The sequence below is a fragment of the Equus quagga genome, chromosome 10, assembly GCF_021613505.1.
Source record: "Equus quagga isolate Etosha38 chromosome 10, UCLA_HA_Equagga_1.0, whole genome shotgun sequence".
NCBI lineage: Eukaryota > Metazoa > Chordata > Mammalia > Perissodactyla > Equidae > Equus > Equus quagga.
This window is the reverse complement of record NC_060276.1, coordinates 119,156,275-119,183,076: the sequence shown is the minus strand read 5'-3', so window position 1 is coordinate 119,183,076 and position 26,802 is coordinate 119,156,275. Positions and strand designations below refer to the sequence as shown.

At 39.0% G+C, this 26,802-nt stretch overlaps 1 protein-coding gene across 1 annotated transcript in view; it reads right to left on the bottom strand.

The window, feature by feature from the left end:
- NLGN4X (neuroligin 4 X-linked) overlaps nucleotides 1-26,802 on the bottom strand; it is a 293,155-nt gene that overhangs the window by 239,213 nt on the left and 27,140 nt on the right. The window contains exons 2-3 of the mRNA XM_046672744.1: nucleotides 22,478-22,645; nucleotides 19,310-19,399 (exon numbers count right to left, since the gene is read on the bottom strand). The gene's annotated coding sequence lies outside the window, so the exon portion shown is untranslated. The remainder of the gene's footprint in view (nucleotides 1-19,309; nucleotides 19,400-22,477; nucleotides 22,646-26,802) is intronic.

The window sequence follows — 26,802 nt, the reverse complement described above, 5'->3', positions numbered from 1 at the left end:
AAAGAGGTTGCTGACTTTAAACGAATCCCTCCATAATTTAACTGAGTTCTTAAAATACATCAGCAAAATTGAATATTTTAAATAAAAGTCACAATCTTCAAAACAAAAAGTATTACTGAGAAAGTTTCCATTTGCTTTGCGGAAATATTATATCCAAGTTTACGTAACCAATCAACTCATTTCTGATGCCAGGATCAAAGTGTTGGCAAAGCTGAAAAGAGGAGCTTCACGGTAAATCTTGAACATTCCATCCCCTGCACAGCCTGAGTCTGGATAATAATCAGAGGTCTTTTTGTTCTGATAATTCATGGGAAATTTCTACGTCACCTAGGGAAAAAAGAACATCCTCTAAATTCAGATTTGAGAGAAGTTGGTGCCTGTTCTTTCTGCACACAAAAAATCTATGACTCCAAAATTGTTCAAATTGGTTTCATATTTTGGTAATTGTTTCGCTGTTCATGTTAATTTCATATTGTTTTTCCCTCCTATTTCTAACCCCTTGCCTTGTACCTGTTCCTTCATATTGAAGGTCAATAAGGACCTTCTGATTTTGGGTTCACAAGGATCTGAAGTAAATATGTGCCCTCACCACTAGCCCAGCACAAAACCCCACAACACCGCACTCCTGGCTTCACTGTGTCAGCTCCAACTTTCGCATGGCTCCATCACTTAGCTGCCCTATGACCTTAAGTAAGTTATGTAAGATTCAGTGTTCGGTTTCCTCAGCTGTCAAGTGAAGATAGTAATTGTGTGGTAGATGGAATAATGATCTGCTAAAGATGCCTGAGTGTTAATCCCCAGAACCTGTGAATATGTTACTTTGCATGGAAAAGTGGAATAAAGGTTGCAGATGGAATTACAGATGCTAATCAGCTGACCTTGAGATGGGGCGATGATCCTAGATTATCCAAGTGGACCCAATAGAATCACATGGGTCCTTATAAGTGAAAGAGGGAGACAAAAGAGAAGAAGCCAGAGAGATGGTAGCATGAGGACACAAACCACTGGCTTTGAAATTAGAGGAAGGGGGCCATGAGCCAAGGAAAGCAGATAACCTCTACAAGTTTGAAGAGGCAAAGAAATGAATTCTCCCCTAGAATCTGAGCTGGAATGCAGAATTGCTGATGCATTGAATTTAGCCCATTGAGACTCATTTCAGACTTCTGAACACCAGAACTATAAGATAATAAATTTCTGTCGTCTTAAGCCACTGAGTTTGTTGTAACTTGATGCAACAGCCATAGGAAACTTAATACTAAGGGTAACTACTAGATGGAGTGGTTGAGATGATTGAATTAGTATATAAAAAGCACTTGGAACAGGTCCCAGCCCAGAGAAAAGCTATATAATTGTCAGCCTATGTTATGATTGATAACCCAAAGGCATAATGCTGAATGCATGAGGCAGAATGCTAGGGTGGCAAAGTGAAAAGGGAAATAATGGTATTTCTGGGCACACATCTCCCCTTATATTGTACATTTAAACAATATCCTATTCTGTCTATCCATTACACAAACATTATAATATATCTAAACGTGTTTATTTTTTATATAGGATGGTCAAGATTTATTTATAATTCTAGCTAATTGTCAAATAACAGCAGACTACTTGCACAGAATCACGTCCTTTGAACACAAAATTGCTTATTGATAGGAGGAACTCTAGAACTTTCTAAAGAATATCAAGAAGCACCTCAAAGTTCATACATCCAGAAAGTGAAAAGCGGGAAGACGACTGGGGATGACAGAATTCAGATGATTTCATGGAGCTAGCAGGTATTAGCTTTCTCCCTATGTGTTTTCAAATATTACTATGACTTCCATGACTGCCTGACATAAAATGCAAATACCCATCTTTTGGTCACACAAATGTAGAGAACTGGTGACTCCAAAAAAAATGGCTTGGGTACAGACGAGGATATACAACCAGAATTCTATGCTGAAAAACATCATAAGAAGTTGGGGCTGGCCCAGTGGCACAGCAGTTAAGTTTACATGTTCCGCTGCAGCGGCCCGGGGTTCACTGGTTCGGATCCCGGGTGCGGACATGGCACTGCTTGGCAAGCCACACTATGGTAGGCATCCCACGGATAAAGTAGAGGAAGATGGGCACGGATGTTAGCTCAGGGCCAGTCTTCCTCAGCAAAAAGAGGAGGATTGGCAGCAGTTAGCTCAGGGCTAATCTTCCTCAAAAAAATAAATAATCATAAGAAGAGTGGTTAGCCCATATTGATTATATGACATAATTTAGTACAATCAAATGCTATCATGTTTACCCTCAAGTAGTGATACTTGACTAAAAATCACAATGTGTTTTGCTGTGAATAGAAGTGGATTCATATCTGCATTAATATATTGATTTTGTCACCTGAACACCTTATGGGAAGGCACCATCTCCTATGATCCTTTTGTATACAATGGACAAGACAATCATGGAACAAGAGCCCACAGTGATTTTTCCAGTAATCATTCCACTCCTTTACACCTCAGTTTCTACCCCTGGAAAATGGACAGGATATGTCTGCCTAACTTGTTGGCAGAATCAAATATAACCAGGAATATGAAGGGAAGTTTGAATTTTGTAAAGCAACAAGTGCATGTATAGTTATTCCAGTGGGCACTGACTACTTCATTTATCTAAAATACAGTATCGTAACATACTGATGAGCACTATCAGGACCATGGTGCACATCATTCCACAACATGCACAGAGTTCAAAAGAGCATGAGAAGAAGACCTCCCTCACTGACTTATCCTAAAAATGAGAAAAAAATATAGAAATGCTAAGCTTGTATTGACCTTTTTAGTTGTGTATCTGTGTATGTGCTGAGCTAATTCACATAACTCCTGTAAAACAGAGGAAATCTAAATTCCATGGTACTGGCAAAGATACAACATCAACTCAATCCTTTGAAGTCCTGAGCTAAGAAAGACCTATACACTAATAACTAAAACACACCAAACCACTGTTTATGGCATGACAAGGAAAAAAGGCATATTTCTTTTCACAAATGTTACAAAACATTAATAGAGCCAGGGGGAAAGAATAAGGCTTCAGGTCACGTCATCTTATTAACATCGAGATTATTCCAGACACATAGGACTGGAGTATTCTAAATGTCAACCATCTCCTGTGAGTGTCAAGGACTTCGAGTAAGTCATTTACTAAAAAAATGATAGGCTAAAGTTTAGAATACTGCTACTTAGATCTTTTTATTTTTAGTATTCCTAAGAGGAGAGAAACCTAGATGTGAGAATTTCATGGCGTGCATGTGGACAGCTTGGTCTGATACCTGGATGGGCGTGTGCTGACTTTGATGTCCCAATGTGATCAGTGTTGGGTTCATACCAAACTGTAGAGCTGTCACTGATTTCAGTTCTCAGTATTGACCATTTGCCACCTGAAGTCCAACCTCTCAGGTCCATCAGTTGGAGCAAGAAAGTGCTTATCTCAACTAAAGGGCAATTCCAAATCACAGGGACATCACCAAAGTTCAGGTTGAAGTCACATGCAGAAACAAGATGGAGAAGGAGGTGGCTTATTCCTCACTTGCAAGGATGTGATGTGGGGTCTCTTATCCTCTCCTCCTGTCTAAGCACAATTCCTTCTAACTCCTCCTGATCCAAGATTTATGATGCTGAAGACAAGGACAGCAATTATCTTTTTAGAGCATGGGAAGTGACTGATGAGTTAATGTCCTGTCACTAAGATCCCATTAAGTTTTCAGTAAATTTACCTCATTTCATCTTAGAAAAATGAATGTTTAGCTTTAGGAAATACATTCAGCTTAGAAGCCTTTAAAACAAGAAATCTTTGAGAGAACAAAAGCAGCAAGTGATTTCCACAGGAGAGAGCCCTAAACTAAGTCTTCCTTTATGAGACCGCACGAAAATGCAAAGATCAAAGTGTCCAAATGTACTGTTGGATGCGTCATTTTATTGTAGATAACGAACACTGAACACATTAGTCTATTGTTTATAAACATAGAAATTAGCAGCAAAACTGTGTTAAGAAAAAAAACGTGTTTGGCTATGCCATTCCTCAAAAAAGAAGAAAAAGTGAGATCAGAGTTGCTATAAGCTCCGGTTAAGTCATTCTCCCCATGACCTTGAGAAGGTCTAAATTGCTGACAACATTTTTTCTTAATGTTCACTTTCATCTTTTGGCGTTATTTTGAAAGCATTACTCTTTAGTATCTTCCCTGGAGCAGAGTCATGTCCACCACATAAGGTTATCAGTTCATTTCCACCACGCTGGGCTACAATTGTCTTTAAGTAAAGGGAAGGTAAAGCACTCTTGGGAGAAAACAATATTGCATTAGGAGGCATCAATATTTTGTTTTTCTCCCTCTAGGCAACAGCAATGATAACTCTCTGTGCTCAGGATGGAACTTAATTTTCACCCTTCTTTGGTGCATCAACTGCTCTCAGGAACATGAGGATGGGCTCCTGTAGAATGAGCATCATTCGGGTCATTTGGAATACTTGCCCTCTTTTAACAACTGTGTGTGGATGATAATACATTTTAGCAGATGGTACAAAGAACCCTCAAGCATTTCATGATTCCCTCTAAACAAAGAGATACACAGACTATGAAACAAATACAAATAAATTTATAAGAAATTGACTACAAAATAGTGAAACCATCTCTAAGCACAGTCTTAATCACTACTATTTTATTATAATATGAATTCAATAAATAATTTTTGACTCTGTGGGGGTACTGCATCAGATGGAGCGGTGGTCACAGTAATACACAATACTTCCCACATTCAAGGAATTTTTAGTCTTGGAGGGAAGTCAGACATTTAAATAAACAGGCCAGAGGATGGCTACAGTGGAGGTGCCCTCTTCAATAACTGATTATAGAGGAGGAGGAAGGCTTCCCTGAGAAGTGGCGTTCAGGGGATGTGGAGTCATAAGGCTGAACTCAATTTTTTCAGGAAGTCTGCTCCAGGAAGGAAGTTCAGCTAAGGGAGGGGAGGGGGGGCAGCATTGCAAGAGACATGGAGGTCTGAAACTGAACACTGCTGGTTCTGGAAGGTTCTGAATTGTTCAATATGCTCATGACGGAGCATATGTGGTGGGATGCCAGATACGGTACAGAGTAGGGAGCCTGGGGCCAAATCACCAAAAGCTGTTCCAGTGGCCCCCAGTCTTTTGTTTACAAAAGGGAGGGTGTTCCAGACACACCCTCCCTCAAGTAAAGGGGACAAGATTCCAAAGGGAGATGGAGCAAGGTAGAAGGAAGGGGTAAGGGGAAGAACGGAAGTGAAGAGGACTCTGGGAAACAGACTAGAGACTGAGAAGCAGCCACCAGGGAGGTAATGAAAAACAAGAGTGTTGTCAAGAGATGGAGGAGAGCATTCTAAGGAAGGGGATGGTAGTCGTAGAGGTCATTGAAGAGGACAGCTGAGATGCATCTCTGGTCTGCACAAACTCAAGATCACAGCATACTAAGTGTGGTATGCTGAATAATGGCCCCCAAAGTCATCCACTTCTGAATCCCCATATTCCCTGTGAATATATAACCTCCATGGCAAAGGGACTTTGCAGATGTGATTAAATTAGGGGTCTTGTGATGGGGAGATGATCCTGGATTATCTGGGTGAGCCCAGGGGAATTGGAATCCCAGTGGAATCCTTAAAAGAAGGAGGCAGGGGTGAGAGTCAGAAAAGGAGATGTGACAATGGAAGCAGAGAGAAAAGGTGATGTGATGTGGAATCACAAGCCAAGGAATGCCAGCAGCCTCTAGAAACTGGAAAAGGCAAGGAAAGAGATTCTCCCCTAGAGCTTCCAGAAGGAACCATCCCCACTGACACTTTGGTTTTCGCTCCGTAAGACTCATTTCAGACATCTCACCTCCAGAACTGTATTTATTAATGTGTGCTATTCAAACCATTAAGTTTGTGATCATTTGTGACAGCAGCAATAGGAAACTAATACACTGAGGAAAGAGGGGAAAGTGAGGAAAACGAATTGTGACTACTCCTTCCAGAAGACTGGCTAAGAAATAGAGGGCAGACATGGGCATCGAGCTGCAGAAGGGTGCCTTTCAGATGTGAAAGACTGCAATTGCATTTCCAAACAAAGGGGCCCTAAGAAAGAAATCGATTTGGAAGGTTCTCAACAAGCAGCTAGCGGAAAACATTTGTGAGAAAGCGTATGCTACTGCAGCTAGTTTGTTCTCTAAGCCCTGAAAACTCAAATCATTTTGAAATTTCTTCCCAAAGCAGTTTAGCCATTTCAGTACCAAAGAGAAGTACTCCAATTTCTCCTTAAGACACATGATCAATTAATTGATCTTCAACTATGCAAAAACAAGATGGCATCACTGGTGAAAATGAATTCAAATGCTGGCTGTGCACTTTGAAAGGCAATGAGATTAAATTGACTCGATCCCTAAATCATTCCAATTCTGGTCAGATATTCTGGAATCTGAACTCATTTCGTGCTATTTTACTTCTTTTACAAAATTTTTAAAAATGTTTGGTGCCACATCATTTCAGAGACCGGTTCGAAGACTGAACCAGAGAAAGGGTCATCATCTTAAAATACTTGAGAAAGTTAAGTGGTACTAAAACATGTGATTACACTTTAAGTAAAATGTTCAAACTATAATCTGATGTTCCTAAGCATAAAATAATAAATGACAATTATTCAATTTTCAGCTCCAGTTCCCCTCATTAATTGATTTTTGAGCAAGTATTTGGTTTAAACGTATTTTTAAAATACAACTTATGATCTCTTACAATTAAATTAGTTGAAATTTTTAATTAACTAATGATTATAAAAGGCTAAATGCAAATACTAATAAGAAAAGAGACCAAAAACACACCTATTGTGAAATTCAAAATCTGTAGCTGACATATTTTCTTTCAATCTTAAAGTTTACCTTCATTATGAGGCTGCAACTTTCGTGAGGTGAGAAGTTAATGAGGACACGGATCCTGGATGTAGAGAGCGCTTCATTCATCTGACATCATTTGCTTATTACCTTGCCAGCTTTTATTTGTTAACCTTCTTCCCAGAACAGCATAATTTGAACAAGCCAATCAATTACCATTAAAAGGACAAATGAAAGACTAAGCATTCCCCAAGGAAGGCTTAAATTTTCTAAGTAATTGAGAAGAAAATATGGCAGCTAAAATAGTAGTCCATTTAGAAGGCTTAATTACAGATAAGTCTATGCTAAATAATTTATATTCTTCTGTGCCTATATAAGACCAAAACAAATACTGGAAAAAAATCTCTAGAATGGTCATTCCATTGCTTCCAAGTTGCTATTACCTATAGAAAAATGCCATAAGACACTGCATTTATTTTCTTCTCCACTCAGTCACAAAATTCAAGGAAAAAAAATAATATATATTCATCATTGGGTGAAAATAAAATGTTTGCTTCACTGAAACATAACTAGCATGGACCAGAAGAACTTTATTCTTTCCACCTAATGTTAAAGCATCACTGAAGGATTTTCTGCACAACAGGAAAGAACCACATCCACTCAGAGGTTGGTCATCCTGGACCAATATGCAGGGAAGCTTCAGGCACAGAATGGTGTCTTCTCAGAGTTGGACAAAAGTGACAACTTCCAGGCTCAATCCCTTCACTTCTCAGCTGAAGGGACAGGAGGAGGTAAGAGGACTAGTCTAACCTCACTAACCTACTTGGGCTGCTCAGCCCGGACTAGACTTTATGGCCACTGGTTTCCAGGTGGTGCCTTTTTCACTTCCTGTCAAACTACCATGTGGTGCATGTTGACCTGCATTCACCCAACATTAATGGAGAATCTTCTACATGCCATGCACTGTGATCGATACTGGAAAGATGGAAATTTCTCTACTTAAATTTCCAACCACAAAGAATGATGTTGGGCCGGCCCGGTGGCACAGTGGTTAAGTTCGCACGCTCCGCTTCTCAGGGGCCCAGGGTTCGCTGCTTTGGATCCCGGGTACAGACATGGCACTGCTTGGCAAAAGCCATGCTGTGGTAGGCGTCCCATATATAAAGTAGAGGAAGATGGGCATGGATGTTAGCTCAGGGCCAGTCTTCCTCAGCAAAAAGAGCAGGATTGGCAGCTGTTAGCTCAGGGCTAATCTTCCTCAAAAAAAAAAAGAATGATGTTGTGAAGGTTCACTGAGGGAACAATGAGCAGTGTTCCAGTCCAGTGCACCAACAATTTTCATGTGGACTGCGTTACATTCTTCCTCACTGAAGTCCAAAGTGTCACGTTCTCCATCACCCCCGCGTCATGCTTAAATAAATTAATATTTAGGAACACAATTGCAAATCATATTTCAGCAGTCTCCACGGAAAGGAAAGGAAGTAGGGCATATTAAAGGAACATTTTTAGGCCAAAGAGCCTTAATCATCTACAACTGAATATATTTTGTTAATATTTACTACAGGTCCACAGCACACCAAGTATGACATCCAACAACCTGCCAGAGAAAGACAAAACAACTCCCTTCTCTATTGATGTTAATTACCCACTTCAAGGAAGCAGGCCGAGTCAGAATTACCTTGTGCTCAAATTCTCATACACACACACAAATGGAATCAATGAACTCCCTGGTTTTAACTGTGTAAAATACACTTCATTAAAAAGTTTAGTGAAGCAGAATAAAAATCACCATAATTGCTTGCACTTAATCAAGCGTTCCTTTCTTCTAGATCATGGAACAAATGGACTGGGGTTTGGCAAAACCAGCCAAGTTGGCTCTCCATGGTCAATCTGCTTAATTATGAACATTTGCCCTACCAATTGGAGAGCCGTCGGAATCCATCACTGGAAGAGGTAGAGGGCACCCATGCATCAGCTGCATCCCATTCATTTTATTGTTGATGGACAACGAATCTCTCCCTGGTGCATATACATTTCACATGTGAAATTCCAGGGTGTTCCCAGACCCTGTTGATGCATGTTACAAATACCAGGTTACAAACACACGCTCTCTGTTTAAGAGATTACAGAGGAAGCACTAATAGAATTCCTAATTTGAAAGCATATAACCATATTATTAACAATTTGTTACATGTTAATATTCATTACCAGTTTTTGGATCTAAGACGTTCATCATGAACTACCCTCCCACCCCGCAAAGAATCACACCATGCCCTACAGTATGGATTGGCAAATTCATTGTAAAGGGTCAAACAATACGTATTTTAGGCTCTGCAACCTATGCAGTCTCTGGCACAACCTTTCGACTCTGGCACTGTAGTGGAAAAGAGCCACAGACAAAAACATAAATAGAATGGTGTAGTTGTGTTCCAATAAAATTTTATATTAAGGGTGACCCATTCCCAGGTCACAGCTGGCTCACCTTACCCTAGGACATGTATCATGGTCATTTGCCCAAAGTTGAGTTTATTTATGTCCTCCAGAGAGCAAACAAAAGCTTATGTTTATAGAACTCATAAACAGTGTAAGATGGGAGGGATCTCGTCAAGATGGCGATGTAAGCAGACTCTGAACTCATCTCCTCCCAGGAACACAACCAGGATCAACTATTTTTGGAAAAATTACCCTGGATTGAAAACTGAAAACTGGAGAAAAAGAACCCTAACGACAAGAGACAGTCCTGACTAAGGCGGAAGAAGCAGAAATTCCTGATGGAGAGGAAAAAAGCCACCTTTGGGAGCAGCGGAGCTTCTCGGCTGGCCAGGCGGGAACCACCCTAAGGTACGCAGCCCTCCCTGGAGGAGTGAGGTCCGGAGGGGGGCCGATACTGCTATAAGCACCCTTCAGACTCAGCCCAACTGAGACGGGGGTCTTACTGTCTGGCTTTGCTAGCTATTAAGTGCTGCAAGGATAGCCCCAGAAAAGCTATCAGCCGAAAGCCGAAAAGACCCAGGTCTTAAAGGGCTCACGCACAAACTCACTCAATGCAGCAACCTAAAATCACCAGAGAGAAGGCATACAGTCGTTTGGTGAACCAAGACTCACCTGGTGGGCTCTGGGGGCATCTTGGTGAGAGGAGGGACCTCTCCGGAGACTGAGACATTCGTGGGGGCCATTGTTCTGAACTGGTCCAGGCGTGCTGACACAGACCCCAGTGGGGTCATTGACGTTCATCCCTTGGCCTGTTAGCCCAGGGGTCTGCCACGCCCACTAGAGCACAGATTTAATCCAGTTCAGCCAGGGCAGGCAACCGCCCTAGGGATCGGCCCCACCTAACAGAAAGCCCTCAGGCTACTTTTGAGCCTGCATTGACTGGGCACGTTGATCCTCTATAGGCAGGCAAGGGTGTCTGCCTCTGAGGGGCAGGGCCTGTGTGAGGACCAGCTGAACTGTGAGGGGCATTAGTGGAGAGGTGGGGGCCTCTGCATTGCGGTGCCGGGGTACACTCTAGGGGGCTAAGAAATTTGCACAGACCAGGACTGTGTTGATGGTGTGTGTAGTCCAGTAGGGGGTGAGGCGCAGCAGCAGCAGCAGACCTGTGCTTCACAAATAGCCACAAAAAGGATCAGCTGCACCTTCCAAAGCCTGAATCAATTGAGTGCTCTGGTGCCTAGGGCCAGCCCCACTCAGCTGCACTCCTAAGAGAACTGACAACAGCCTGGTAGGCCTCAGGCCTATCACAACTATAAGCCCCTGAGCCTAGCAACCAGCTACACTGCGTACCTACCCAATTAAGAGGAAAACTGCAATGGGAGTGTGCTGATAGACTTTGTAGCCAACAGCGCTGAGGCTCCCCAAACCAGATTTACAAACAGCTGGCCAGGGAAGGAAAGACTAGACTCCCTGGGTAGCTGCAGTTACAGCAACCCTGCCACAGCAGAAGCACACAAGTAGCCCACATAGGGGTCACTCCTGGATATTCTGGACTGGTGACGAGAGGGAAGCACATTGCTGGGCCTCATAAGGCATCTCATACATAAGGCCACTTCTCCAAGATCAAAAGACGTAGCCAACTCACCTAATACATAGAAATAAGCACAGAGGAAGAGGCATAATGAGGAGACAAAGGAATACTTTCCAAACAAGGGAACAGGACAAAACCCCAGAAAAAGGACTAAATGAAACAGAAACAAACAACCTACTTGACAAAGAGTTCAAACAAAATATTATGAGGATGCTCACAAATATTGGGAGAAGAATGGATGAACACAGTGAGCTCATCAGCAAAGAAGTGAAAGATATAAAAAACCCAATCAGAAATGAAGAATAAAATACTGGAAATGAAAAATTCACTAGAGGGACTCAATAGCAGGGTAGAGGATGCAGAAGAATGGATCAGTGAGCTAGGTGAAAGACTAGAGGAAATCACAAAAACAGAAGAGAAAAGAGAAAAAATAATTAGAATGAGAACAGTCTAAGGGAACTCTGGGACAATATCAAGTGTGCTGACATTCGGATTATAGGTGTCCCAGAAGGAGAAGAGAGAGACAAAGGGGCAGAAAATTTATTTGAAGAAATAATAGATGAATATTTTCCAACCTGAGGAAGGAAACAGACATCCAAGTACAGGAAGCAGAGAGAGCTCCAAACAAGGTAAGCCCAAAGGGGCTCACACCAAGACATATTATACTTGTCCAAAATTAAAAATAAAGAGAGAATCCTAAAAGCAGCAAGAGAAAGGCCACAAGTGACATACAAAGGAAAGCCCATCAGGCTACCAGTGGACTTCTCAGCCAAGACCCTACAGGCAAGAAGAGAATGGCATGACATATTTAAAGTGCTAAAAGGAAAAAACCTACAGCCAAGAATACTCTATCCATCAAGGTTGTCATTCAGAATGGAAGGAGAGATAAAGAGCTTTCCAGATAAGCAAAAATTAAAGGAGTTTATCCCCAAGAAACCAGTTCTGCAAGAAATGCTGAAGGGACTTATTTAAGTGAGAAAGCAATGACCACAAATAGAGATTAAAAAAAGAAATTATCAAATAAAACAACAAAAACAAGCAATAAAATCACATCTATAGGTAAAAATATAGTAAAGGTAGCAGATTAACTACCTGTGAAGATAATATGAAGGTTAAAAGATAAATGTACTAAAATCACCTATTTCAGTGATAAGAGGGTAATGGATAGACACACTCTAAACAAGTGACTATATATGATTTGAAAAACATAAAATGTGGGACGAGGGGAGTGAAAAAGTAGAGCTTTTAGAAAGAGGTCAAGCTAAAGAGTCTATCAACTCGATATAGACTGTTATATGCATAGAATATTAAATAGTATCCTCATGGTAATCACAAATCAGAAACCTATAACAAGCAGGAAAAAAAGTAAGACAAAAGAAATCAAACATATTACTAAAGCTAGCCATCAAACCACAAGTGGAAAGAGCAAGAGAAGAAGAAAGGAACTGAGAAGAACTACTAAAACACCCAGAAAAAAAAGGGACAAAATGGCAATAAATACATATTTATCAATGGCTACTTTAAACATCAATGGACTAAATGCTCCAATCAAATGCCATCGGGTGGCCACTAGGATAAAAATACAAGACCCTCGTATATGCTGCATACAAGAGACACACTTCAGTACTAAAGACACTCACAAACTGAAAGTGAAAGGATGGAAAAAGATATCCCATGCAAATGGCAAAGAAAAGAAAGCAGGGCTAGCAATACTTATATCAGACAAAATAGACTTTTAAACAAAAACTATAACAAGAGACAAAGACGGGCACTACATAATGATAAAGGGAACAATCCAACAAGAAAATATAACACTGGTAAATATCTATACATCCAACATAGGAGCACGTAATATATGAAGCAATTATTAACAGACTTAAAAGGAGAAAGAGACAGTAACACAATAATAGTAGGGGACTTTAACACCCCACTTACACCAATGGGGAGATCATCTAAACAGAAGATCAATAAGGAAACACTGGCCTTAAAGGACACATTAGACCAGATGGACTTAGTAGATATATACAGAATATTCCACCCCAAAACCACAGCATACACATTCTTTTCAAATGCCCATGGAACATTCTCCAGGATTGATCACATATTAGACCACAAAACAGGTCTCAATAAATTTAAGAAGAGCGAAATAATACCACACATCTTTTCTGACCACAAAGGTATGAAACTAGAAATCAACTACAGGAAGAAAACCAGAAAAGCCACAAGAATGTGGAGATTAAACAAAATGCTACTGAAGAACGATTGGGTCAATGAAGAAATCAAAAGAGAGATCAAAAAATTCCTGGAGACAAATGAAAATGAAAACATGACACGCCAAAATCTGTGGGATACAGCAAAAGCAGTTCTAAGAGGGAGGTTTATAGCAATTCAGGCCTACCTCAACAAAGAGGAAAAATCCCAAATAGACAATCTAAAAGCACATCTAAAGGTACTGGAAAAAGAACAACAAACAAAGCCCAAAATCAGCAGAAGGAAGGAAATAATAAAAATCAGAACAGAAATAAACAATATAGAAACTAAAAAAAAATAGAAAAAATTAATGAAACCAATAGCTGGTTCTTTGAAACGGTAAACAAAATTGACAAACCCTTAGCTAGACTCACCAAGGAAAAAAGAGAGAAGGCTCAAATAAATAAAATCAGAAATGAAAGAGGAGAGATTACAACGGACACCTCAGAAATACAAAAGATAACAGAATACTATGAAAAGTTATATGCCAACAAATTGGATAATCTAGAAGAAACGGATAAATTCTTAGAAACATACAACCTTCCAAAACTGGACCAAGAAGAAGGAGAAAATTTGAATAGGCTGATCACCCGTAAGGAGATCAAAAGAGCAATCAAAAACCTCCCAAAAAATAAAAGTCCAGGACCAGATGGCTTCCCTGGTGAATTCCACCAAACATTCAAAGAAGACTTAAAACCTATCCTTCTCAAACTCTTCCAAAAAATTGAAGATGTGGGGAGGCTTCCTAACTCATTCTATGAAGCCAACATTATCCAACCAAACCCAGACAAGGACAACACAAAAAAAGAAAATTACAAGCCAATATCACTGATGAACATCGATGCAAAAATCCTCAACAAAATACTAGCAAATCGAATACAACAATACATTAAAAAGATCATACATCATGATCAAGTGGGTTTCATTCCAGGGATGCAGGGATGGTTCAACATCCACAAATCTATCAGTGTGATACACCACATTAACAAAATGAAGAATAAAAATCACATGATCATCTCAATAGATGCAGAGAAAGCATTTGACAAGATACAGCATCCATTTATGATAAAAACTCTAAATAAAATGGGTATAGAAGGAAAATACCTCAACATAATAAAGGCCATATGTGACAAACCCACAGCAAATATCATTCTCAATGGAGAAAAAGTGAAAGCTATCCCTCCAAGAACAGGAACCAGACAAGGATGCCCACTGTCACCACTCTTATTTAACATAGTATTGGAAGTCCTAGCCAGAGCAATCAGGCAAGAAAAAGAAACAAAAGGATCCACATTGGAAAAGAAGAAGTGAAACTGTCACTCTTTGCAGATGACATGATTTTATATCTAGAAAAACCTAAAGAATCCACTAACAAACTTTTAGAAACAATAAAGGAATACAGTCAAGTCGCGGGATATAAAATCAACGTACAAAAATCAGTTGCGTTTCTATACACTAACAACAAAGTAGCAGAAAGTGAAATTAAGAATACAATCCCATTTACAATTGCAACAAAAAGAATAAAATACCTAGGAATTAGCTTAACCAAAGTGGTGAAAGATCTGTACAGCGAAAACTATAAAACATTGTTGAAAGAAATCGAAGAAGACACAAAGATATGGAAACATATTCCGTGCTCTTGGATTGAAAGAATTCACATCGTTAAACTGTCCATACTTCCTAAAGCAATCTATAGATTCAATGCAATCCCTATCAAAGTTCCAACAACATTTTTCACAGAAATAGAACAAAGAATCCTAAAATTTATATGGAACAACAAAAGACTCAGATAGCCAAAGGATTCCTGAGAAAAAAGAACAAAGCTGGAGGTGTCACACTCCCCGACTTCAAAATATGCTACAAAGCCATAGTAACCAAAACAGCATGGTACTGGCACAAAAACAGACACACAGATCAATGGACCAGAATCGAGAGCCCAGAAGTAAACCCACGTTTATGGACAGCTAATATTCGACAAGGGAGCCAAGAGCATACGACGGAGAAAGGAGAGTCTCTTCAATAAATGGTGTTGGGAAAACTGGATAGCCACATGCAAAAGAATGAAAGTAGACCATTCCCTTACATCATGCACAAAAATCCACTCAAAATGGATTAAAGACTTGAATGTAAGACCCAAAACCATGAAACTTCTAGAAGAAAACATAGGCAGTACGCTCTTTGACATCAGTCTTAGCAGCATATTCTCAAGTCCCATGTCTGACCGGGCAAGGGAAACAAAAGGAAAAATGAACAAATGGGACTACATCAAACTAAAAACCATCTGCACAGCAAAGGAAACCATCAAAAAGACAACCCAGCAATTGGGAGAAGATATTTGCAAACCATATATCAGACAAGGGGTTAACATCCAAAATACACAAAGAACACATACAGCTCAACAACAACAAAAAACCAACGATCCAATTAAAAAATGGGCAAAGGATCTGAACAAAGATTTCTCCAAAGAAGATATACAGATGGCCAACAGGCATCTGAAAAGATGCTCAACATCATTAGCTATCAGAGAAAGGCAAATCAAAACTACAATGAGGTATCCCCTCACTCCCTTCAGAATGGCTATAATTAACAAGACAGGAAACAACAAATGTTGGAGAGGATGTGGAGAGAAGGGAACCCTTGTACACTGCTGGTGGGAGTGCAAACTGGTGCAGCCAGTATGGAAAGCAGTATGGAGTATCCTCAGAAAATTAAGAATTGATCTACCATATGATCCAGCTATTCCACTGCTGGGTATTTATCCAAAGAACTTGAAAACGCAAAGGCATAAAGATGCTTGCACCCCTATGTTCATTGCAGCATTATACACAATAGCCAAGACTTGGAAGCAACCTAGGTGCCCATCAAGGGACGAATGGATAAAGAAGATGTGGTACATTTACACGATGGAATACTACTCAGCCATAAGAAATGATGAATTCCGGCCATTTGTGACAACATAGATGGACCTTGAGGGTATTATGCTGAGTGAAATAAGTCAGAGGGAGAAAGTCAAATACCATATGATCTCACTCATAAGTAGAAGATGAAAACAATGACAAACGAAGACATAGCAATGGAGATTGGATTGGTGGTTACCACAGGGGAAGCGGGGGGAGGCAAAAGGGGTGATTAGGCTCCCATGTGAGGGGATGGACTATAATTATTTTCGGGTGGTGAACATGATGTAATCTACACAGAATTCGAAATATATTATGATGTACATCCAAAAGCTATATAATGTTATAATCCAATGTTACTGCAATTTAAAAAAAAATAGCATAAGTTGATCTATTTAACTAGCTATACTTGTCCTTTTTTTCCACCGAAATATATCCTTTTGGCAGAAAAGAAGCACTAAACTAGGAAAAAATAGGCAATATGGTTTCTCAAACAATATGGATTTGAGAAACACTTGAAAGGAAAAGGATTAAGGAGGCCCATGATCAAATTATTTATATTTATGTATTATACTATATTATATATTATACTTATATTATTTATTATATTTATATTTTTATATTATTAGGCTTAAGTCTATATCCCAATTGCTGTACAAAATTGATTAATATATTTGTGTGTCCCTCTAAATCACAAGCTATTTAATGGAAGATTTATTTGGATAATGTGTTCATAACTGTGTAGAGTATAAACAAACTATTTCAATGTTGAAATTTATTAGCCCCTAGGATAACCCTAATCATCATGACTGTCAACATACTAACAAATTCAGTTCCATATAATACTGAACTTCTTAATTTCTGGTTCACCCCTTGATCCTTTCACTTAGAAATGAAAATTGTGGTCTCAGGGGTGCCATGAAAGGAAGTTTTCTTGGTCATCAGTTTTGAATTGAACTAAGCCATCTTTGGAATAAAACAAAGAAATTTCTAACATCAGTTCATCAAGACCATCCCAGACAACTATGAAAATCTATTGCAAAGAATTTCCTTTAACAGGAGTTACAGAACCAAGTTCAGAGTTCAGTCAACATTGTACGGAAAATTTGATTAAACTGGCTTAAGTTGAAATTTCCAAATATTAAACAGGCTTAAGGAATTATTTGTACTTCCTAAACAGCTGGTTTTCTTCATTTAGAATCACAGATTCTTCATAGTGAAAAGGGAATGAATGCATACCTCTCTAATTCTTTAAACACATCAGAAGCCTGATCATCGAAAACCAGCTACTTCACAGCAGACTAGATTGCAACTTAGATGCCCTAATTCACAGGTTCGTGTATTTTTCCACCAAACCCTGTACCCCTCATAAATGACTATGACTCCAGTCAAAGAGTCACAATGCTTTTAGTTCTCACTTAGGGTCTTGAGAATGCTAGGCAAGGTAAATTCTTTTGTCAATGTTTTTTCACCCAGCCAAGCCATCCTTGGGATACAATATAGGAAGTTGCAACATAGGATCACCACTCATCAAGGGCCACCCCACATTGTCACTCCAAAGCATTCCCCTTATCGGAGGGGCAGTTAGACAGACTCTTGCAGAAACATGCTGATAATGCCCAGTGGTTTCAAATGTAGATTGAACCTCAGTGCACATGGTAAAACAGTAAGAAGTCTTTCTAGATTCAGAAGTTCTCATTTTCTTCCTCTGATTGTGCACTTTCTATAATGTTCCCTTTGGGTTTCACAATGCGAGCTGTCTTATTATGCACTGTGACTCTACAGCTCTGAGGCTGATGCCAGCCCTATTACTACTGCTTCTCCTTGGAACTAGGACAGCCTGATTATATTAAAGTGAGTGCTCCTTGCACTGTGGCTTCTGAAATGATTACAACCCAAGCTGCATCAGGTTGCTGTTCTAAAGGCGGGTTGTGAGAGAACAAAGATGAATACATTTGAGACCTCAAGCCTCAGTTATATATTAACGCTCCTGCAGATTGAACAAGGAAAATGAAAATGAAAAAAACAGCTGTTGCACAAGTCAGAAGGTGAAGGGATTTACATAATGTGTTGCTATTGATTATTTAGCTGTGTATCCTGATGAGCAATGTGTGTGTGCATTGAACATCTTTGATGAAATAGATAAATGTATACTAGATAAAAATAGCAAACAATTGATCATTCATTTTCTCAACCATGATCATCTTTCAAGTTTGCATGTTAAAAGGTGGATAGTATTAGTCTTTCTTTATTAATTACACATCATCTTTAGAAAAAAAAAAACAACTGGCATTTTTTGTGGAAGGAAATATATAGAGAAGTTTGGAAATCAAGTTTGCTGGAAACGAGTTCAACAAAGGACATGACCTTGACAATCCTCTAGAATCCAGGAAAGCTACAGAAGTTTGATACAAAGTAAAGATATGGAAATTATGTCGTCAACTGTAAGGAGATGCTCAAAAGCTATTTGTGGTCTACATTTTGACAAATGTTGGGAGGCTACAGCACTCAAATTGATAAGAAAATCAGTAAATAACTCATATTTAAGTAATATAATCATAAATAATGCCTCAGCAGAGCTTGAATTGACAGCTGAGCCATGAAAACATGTAACCGTTTACTTGAAACGTATTAAAACACACCCTTTTTGAAATTTAAGTAGGGAAGGTAAGGGTCCAGTTGTGAATTATGAAGTGTCTTCATTAACATGTGCTTACAACCATAAATCATAAAATATTCTACCCATTTCCTGTTCCTTGGAATCTGCTCTATTATTGGTTTCCAGAGAAAGAGAAGGATCCCATGGCCTCAGTGGGCCCTCAGCCTGCACTAGAAGCACATGTGTGACATTTTGGATCCCACTCCATAGGGGCTACAAACAAAAAGGGTAAAATGTGATGCTGGAGCCATTTCAAATGTTCCAATAGCTTGAAATGCTTATTCTAGAATAGAGAGGGTCCAAGGTAAGTTTCAGAGGGGTTTACACAAGGTGAATCAGATAGCTGACCCTCTCATTTGTGTATGTCTAATTTATGAGACATAGTCTGCATTGTGGCTATTTGGAGGAACAAATAACACAAAATCCTAAATTTCCAAGGCATGCCATTATGTGCACTCCAAATGAGCTGGAAATCACTCCTTTGTATTTCTGTCAATTTTAAATAAATTTAAAAAAAGAAAACTATTTTCACACCAAAGTAATCTGAAAGCACTTCTAGATTTGATTTAACCAGGCTGTAAATGCGTCAATAAAATAAGTCAGCCAAGGTCAATGATTATTCTTGATACTTACCATTACATTGTCCTTCTAAGAAGATGCCTTTAAAAATGCCTCCATGGAAATCTACTTGATTTCTTTTCCATCTCAGCACATTTTTCCCTACTGAAATAAAACAGAGAGAGAGAGACATATTGCTCCGCTCGGTAAAAGAGATGGCACTATTGCTTCAAAACCAGTGTTACATTCCTTATAAGTTTTCTTTTGGGTGGTTACAAGAACCAACTGGTAGTGGCATAAAGTAATTCTTAACTAGTTCCCTAATAATTCAAGCAACTAATCAAGAGAAGACACACAGGCACAGCTAAATGTCGATTCTGTAACCAACCGTTTTAGTCCACGTGCAGTTTGAGAATTCAGAATAAACAAAGACAAGTTTGAGGTTACCAACGTATGTCTCAGCTGCATTCATCTGGGCACCGTTAAATTTTTGTTGAAGGCAACCATCAGCTTAGTGCATGTCTATGTAAGATCTAGCTTGTTTGAATTAAGAGTTTAAAATCCTTGCAAAATTTAATTTGTGAAAAAAGCCAATCAACATTTTAGAAATCATTCATTTGCAAGAACTAATCCTCGGCCAACAGAGAGATTATTTTCCCCTACAGCGGTGGGTGAGAATGGACAAGATCCAGCCGTGCCCTGTTCTCTTGGCTCTACGACAACAAAACTAGTCTCTATAGGATCAGTAATCATCCCAGGACCAATTGGCACTTATCTTGTCATCTCACCATGGAATCTTCTCTTTAAAGGACGACTCTCATGCAACACTGCTCCCTCTACTTACAAGTGAGGACCGTAACAAGGCAAGTGCGTACTTGAGACATTTGACAGAATACCCATTTGTCTTTGACACTCAACATTTTACATCTCTAGGGAAGGTAGTAAGCAGAAAAAGAGGATAAATCATTTAATGCACTTCTCGAGTTACTTCAACACTTGAAGAATATGAGTACTAAGTACATAAAGCCTTTGGGTTTCATAGTTAATGAGCCAGCACATTATTAAATTATAGGCAGGTGGGGACATATTTTAGTTACGTTTTTCATTATTCGTGGTATCTAGCACATTTAGTAATTTGTATGTATTTCATATATATTGTTGATTAAAACATATTTGTGAAAATTAATTTATATGTACCAACAGTCATAATTGCATTCATTATTGCTGATCCTTTGATAGCCATGCAGGGTGGACATCATGACATCTATTTTCCATTTAGAAAAACTGATATTCAGATGTTAAGTCACACAGCTCATCAGCTCTAAGGCAGAGAATCAGATCTAAGTCAATCTTGACTCCAAGACCACACGCTTTTCACAATGTCAAGCTGCCTCCTCACCAAAACAAATAAAATAGTAACATTTATAATAGGTAACATGTACATAGGGGGTCAATATTTAACATGCTGAGTGCTTTATATACTGACTCTTTTTGTCTTCTCAACAAGCATAAAAGGTAGGTAAGAACATTACCACCATTAGTGGAAAAAATTAAATCAGGGAGAGATTAGCTAACTCAAGATCACAGAGCTGTGAAGGGTGGAGGTGGGGCTCAAACCAGGTAGTCTGGCTTCCATCTACCATGCTACGTTGGCTCAGGTGGCGCCATTCAATCTTTTCTCTCCCACATCCTTAGTCCCCAGACTGGGACTCTACACCTAAAATGGTTTTCATCAGTGACAAAGAGGTTATTTGATATTAATAGCAAAGAGAGCCTCCTTGTAACGCATGAGTGCTTCACATAGTAGATGCTCAATGAAATCAGCTCTCCTAACATCGTATTATCAATATTACAACTTTGAAATTGGCTCTATTTCTATTTAACTTGATCAGAAGTAATATCTTGGCTCAAGTTTTAAATTCACAATTATAAATTTAACTGTATATGTGCGGTTCAGAAAAGTTCTAGAAAAATTAGTGTGATTTATGTCCAGCCATACATTACATCTTGTGACAGGGTAAAGAAAAATGTTTTAAAATTATTATGGTAGGTTTGAGTTTTTGTTTGTTTCTTGGCTTGCTTGATTTTGCTTAGATTGTTTTTAGGTACACAAGTGAGAAGGAATTATTAATCGTATTTGCTTGTGTTTCTTTTATTTTCAAATCTGATATTACTAAAATCTGATGAAACGAAATGTTCTCATCCTATCATGTTTAATGTGTGGTCGTCCAGCTTTATTTAAACTCCCTGGAAAGAACTCTGTTCATCTATACTATTCCATCTGGGAGGACTGTAATTAAAACTGGTGCATTCTGCGTCAGGACTGTTTTCACCCATCCTGCCTGCCTCCCTCACCATCTCCAGTTCTCTTACTGGGCCCTACTCACTATCCTCAACACGAATGGTACTGTCTTTCCTGCTAGGCAAGGTGAAATACGCTCTACATATTTCTTATTTCTTCTTAAAGGATAACCCTTCATGTGTGAACGCACCACAGAACATTCTTCCAGACTGCTTTTTGTGTCAGAAACCCCCAAACCCCAAAGAGTCAGGGAAAGGCAGAGGTTCTCCGCTACCCCGGTATCTGCCGCCATTTTGGTGCTAAATGTTGATATCGGTGGAGAATGCACATCCTCAACACTTCTCCTTCAAATAATCATTTCTTCAGCTGTTTCATTTATTCTCTACTACATGATTCACTGTGGGCATCATGTAGTAAGCTTTTCTTTTCATGTATTTAAAGTTAACTTTTAAGATATAGTCATGCGGCTAGTAAGACATTTCAAAAGTTAAAGAAAATTCTCTAGATTAAAATACTTTTTGATTTTACCATTAAATTTGGACTGGATGACCTATTATAGAAGGCCTTAAGACAGATAAATATGATTACAAATAGCTGATTATTTGAAAATTAATATGAAATTACATTTTATAATCTGTTTTCACATAAAAACTATAGCCTACCAATTACATATCATTTGTAAAGACTTATACCATATTTAATATGTATTGATTTACATGTAAAAGAATCTTTTAAAAACATACATGACCTGTGATGATAGATTTTACACAGTTGAGGTGGATTAAACAGGGGAACTTACTAATTAAACCAATATTTAGGAATTACTAATATATTAGCGATATTATAATTCACTAATATATTAGTGAATGTTACAACAAATTATTATATCATTTCAATAGAATCTTAGCATATGTAGAATACGTTATTCAAAGCATACAAACCTTTTGAGGAATATCAGATGTGGAAGCTAAGGATGATCTATTCCACACTATGACAACGTTTCAAGTAGGACACTCCATATAATTTCATCTTTACAACTGGAGGTTTTGAGGTTCATAGAGACATTCATAGCCATTCCAATGTGCCCTGGTCGTGAGTCAAATGGATACCTAGAACACAAGGTACAAGGATATAAATATTTTCACAGAGGATGGCATTGATGCACCTCTGATTTTTCAGTATGGTACTAATATGATTTTATTCCTGTGTACCTAAATAATTTCCAATAAATATTGTCTAGCAATCCAAAGTTATTTCATTTCACAAGTGTTTGTTGAGCACAAGTCCATTAATGAGATATGAGGACAGAAAAGGGATTCCAAAGACAAATGTGACACAATCTCTGCCCTCAGAGCAGCTTGTGGTCTTGAGGGGGAGAGCCTCATCAAAGCAAGTGCTTATATATAACTACACAAGATCCTGTACGGTGATAAGGAATAGAGTGCTATGTCTTAGGAGATGGCATTGAAGATGACCTTGAAAGAGGTGGGAGAGAAGGGCCACATTTGTCAGAGTACAGCCTATGGAAAGCACAAGCTAGAAGCTACGCCAGACCCTCCAGCATCTTCAAGAAGTCTGGGCCATGATTATAGCCAAGAGTTCCCAAGACTTTGATATCACTCATTACTAATGTCTGCATGTAGACTTGCACAAATATACACAAAAACAGGACAATAAAGACCTATTTTTAAAACCTAAAGATATTTCAGAGGTATTTTTTTAAAAATCCTGGGCTGGCCTGGTGGTGTAGTGGTTAAGTTTGTGCACTCCCCGGCGGTGGCCTGGGGTTCACAGGTTTGGATCCCAGGTGTGTAGACCTAGCACCACTCGTCAAGTCATGCTGTGGCCGCATCCCACAGACAACAGGAAGATTGGCACAGATGTCAGCTCAGTGACAATCTTCCTCAAGCAAAAAGAGGAAGACTGGCAACAGATGTTAGCTTAGGGCCAATCTTCCTCACACACATACACACACACACACACACACACACACACACACACAATCCCTAGCATCATTCATCATGTATTTAGTTTTCTTTCTCTTTTTTTTAAAGACTGGAACCTGAGCTAACAACTGGTGCCGATCTTTTTTTGTTTCTGCTTTTTCTCCCCAAATCCCCCCAGTACATAGTTGTGTATTTTAGCTGTGGATCCTTCTGGTTGTGGTATGTGGGACGCCGTCTCAGCATGGCCTAATGAGTAGTGCCACATCCACACCCAGGATTCAAACCTGTGAAACCCTATGCCACCGAAGCGGAGCGAGAACTTAACCACTCAGCCACAGGGCCGCTCCTTAGTTTTCTTTTGTGTCACAGTGACCCATTAAATTTCTAAAAGAAAAATGAGAGGAACAAGTTTAATTTTGGTAGATTTTCTTGTGTAGCTAAAAGAAAAAAAATTCACGCTCAGGTGAGAAAAGAACTTATCTCTAGGTTTCAGCGGGGTCATCCCAGATATTTCTAGATGTGTATGTAAATGTTAAAATTAACATAAATGACCTTAATTTGCACACTAATTTATCTAACCCAAATTTTGTCTTCCACCTCTCAGATAGAATGATCTTCTAGACTACATCCACTTTGTGTAGGATGCATATTTAATGAAACATTTGTTTCTGTCTTGGATTTGCTCCGAATTTTTTTATGCAATGTTAAAATGGCTTAATTTTTAGCATTATAAAAGTCAAGGAAAAAACAACAAAGAAAAACTTCAGTTTAGAATTTAAAAAGAGTAACTTAAAATATATATAATCAATTTTACACAATACTATTCCTCCTGAATCATCCCATAATTCTGATAAACTCCCAAGAAATTCACTTCTTGTCTACATTGCTAATTTTGACACAAATCTTTACAACAAAATTAAAAAGTACATCGAATCATCCATCCAGCTAACAGTGAAAATAAACAGTGCTGCACAGCAGATCTATAGCTTTAATGTAAGACTTTAAAAGATTAAGCTCCAAAATTCTTAGCCTTCCTAAAATTTATCACTCTCAATTTTCTAGGCATGGACTAGAATGGGAAGTTTGACAAAGCTTTTCTATGATGTTTAAAAAAAATACAGAAAAAAATTATAAAAGCTCTAGGCACATGAATACTCACAAAGAAGATTTTAGAAAATAAATAGGCATTTAGAAATAAATCACGTCAGTATATTGAATGATCCATACATTTTCAGTAAATCATGCTAGTTTATAAATACCAAACTAAACAATCAAGGAAGACTCATTTTCCCTTAAGTTAAAGACAAATTTCATTCTACAAGAAATTGGTTAAATGATCAAAGATGTGCTTCTCTCAGAGCCTCTCTGGTTTGTCTACATGTCTAAGAAAACTGTGATGGCTGGGTTGTTAACACTTGTCCTTAACATGCAACGTTTGACTTTCTCATTCATTCAATGAATATGCAGAGTGTCTTATAACTACAGTGATGTGTCACATAACGACAGGGATACATTCTGAGAAATGCATCGTTAGGCGATGTCATAGTTGTGCAAACATCACAGAGTATACTTACACAAACCTAGATGGTATAGCCCACTACATACGTAAGCTATATGGTACTGATCTTATGGGACCACTATCGTACATGCAGTCCATCATTGACCAAAACGTCGTGATGTGGCGCATGACTGTCTTCATTTGTTCAACAAATACCCAATGAGCACCTCATCTGTGCCAGACTCATGAAACATACATTTTCAGGGAAGGCAGGAAAACATTAAAAACACACACACACAAGTAGACAAAAAATAAAAATGCTTTCCGATGTAGGTGAGCACTGAGAAGGAGGTAAACAGTGGATTAAATATGAAAACAATAGAGTGTGAAACCCATTTTAAGTGGGAAGAGGGCAGGATGTGCAGGCTGGGGAGGTGGCATATGCAAATGTCCCAATTTGGTACATGCTTAAAGTACAAAACCGGAAGACAACTGGTATACCAGCAGTGCAGTAATGAGCGAATGCTGTGGAATGGAGTTGGGGAGGTGAGCAGGAGGCTCATTGTTTAAAGCAAAATAGGCCAGTAAAAGGAATTTGGGGTTTATCTAAGTGTAATATGAAGCCACCCTTTGTAAAACATTTTAGACTCAGAAAAAGGAACATAGGTCAAACACAAATAATATGAAGAGCCTGCCTTCAATACCTAAGGTGAGCCCATATTTTAAGGCACTTTACATGCATAATTAACTTGTTTATTTTGCAAACATCTCTAGAGGTAGGTACTCTCTTCAAAACTCTCTTACAGATGAGAAAAGTGAAACATGAAAAATCAGCTATTGAAATCCACACAGCTAGGAAGTTTTAGTGGCCTGGCTCATCTGGTGGAAATTGATGAGTGGCAAAGAGGAGTGTGGATAATGCATGTTGAAGTGAGGAAGGCAGTGAGTGGAACAGAATCTTAGCCCTACGTGATGGATAAGGTATGGATATGTGTGAAATGATAGAAAATGTATACATTGGTCTCTGCCTGGAGTTCCTGGCTAGAGCTCCCAAAACCCTTGTAATTTCGTAAGTGATAAAGGCACTAGGAGCATCTTCTGTTCTAATGTTTGGTCTTTGATCCTGGTTCCTGACACCCAGCTCCTAAATCCCTTGGAATTTCCTGGGTGATAATAGTGTCTTTTGTTCTAATGAGATGACTCTTTGGGAGGTGCTCATGGATAGCTTCAGAATGGGGGCTGGTAACCAGAAAGACTGAGCCATGGGGAGCAGTTTGGAAATTTCAGGCCCACCTCCTATGCTCTGGAAAGAGGAGAGAGGCTGGAGACTGAGTTAATGATTGGTCATGCCTGCGGGATGAAGCCTCCATAAAAATCCCAAAAGTACAGGGTTCAGGGAGCTTCCAGATTGGCAAACACATCCACATCCTGAGAGGGTGGCACACTCCAATTCTATGAGGACAGAAGCTTCTGCTTTCAGGACCTTCCCAGACGTCGCCCTCTGTATCTCTTCTTCTGGCTGTTCATCTGTATCCTTTCTCATATCCTTTCTTATAAAATAAACTGGAAAACATTAAATAAACATTTCCCTGAGTTCCATGAGTTGCTCTAGCAAATGATGAAATCCAAGGAGTGGGTGGTGGAGATCTCCGATTGGTAACCAAGTCTGAGAGAAGTTGTGGGTAACCAGGGGACCTACTACTTGCAATTGGCTTCTGAAGTGGGGGGGCAGTCTTGTGGGACTGACTCCTTAACCTGTGGGGTCTGTGCTAATGCCAGTTAATGTCAAATTGCATTGAACCATAGAATACCCAGCTGGTGT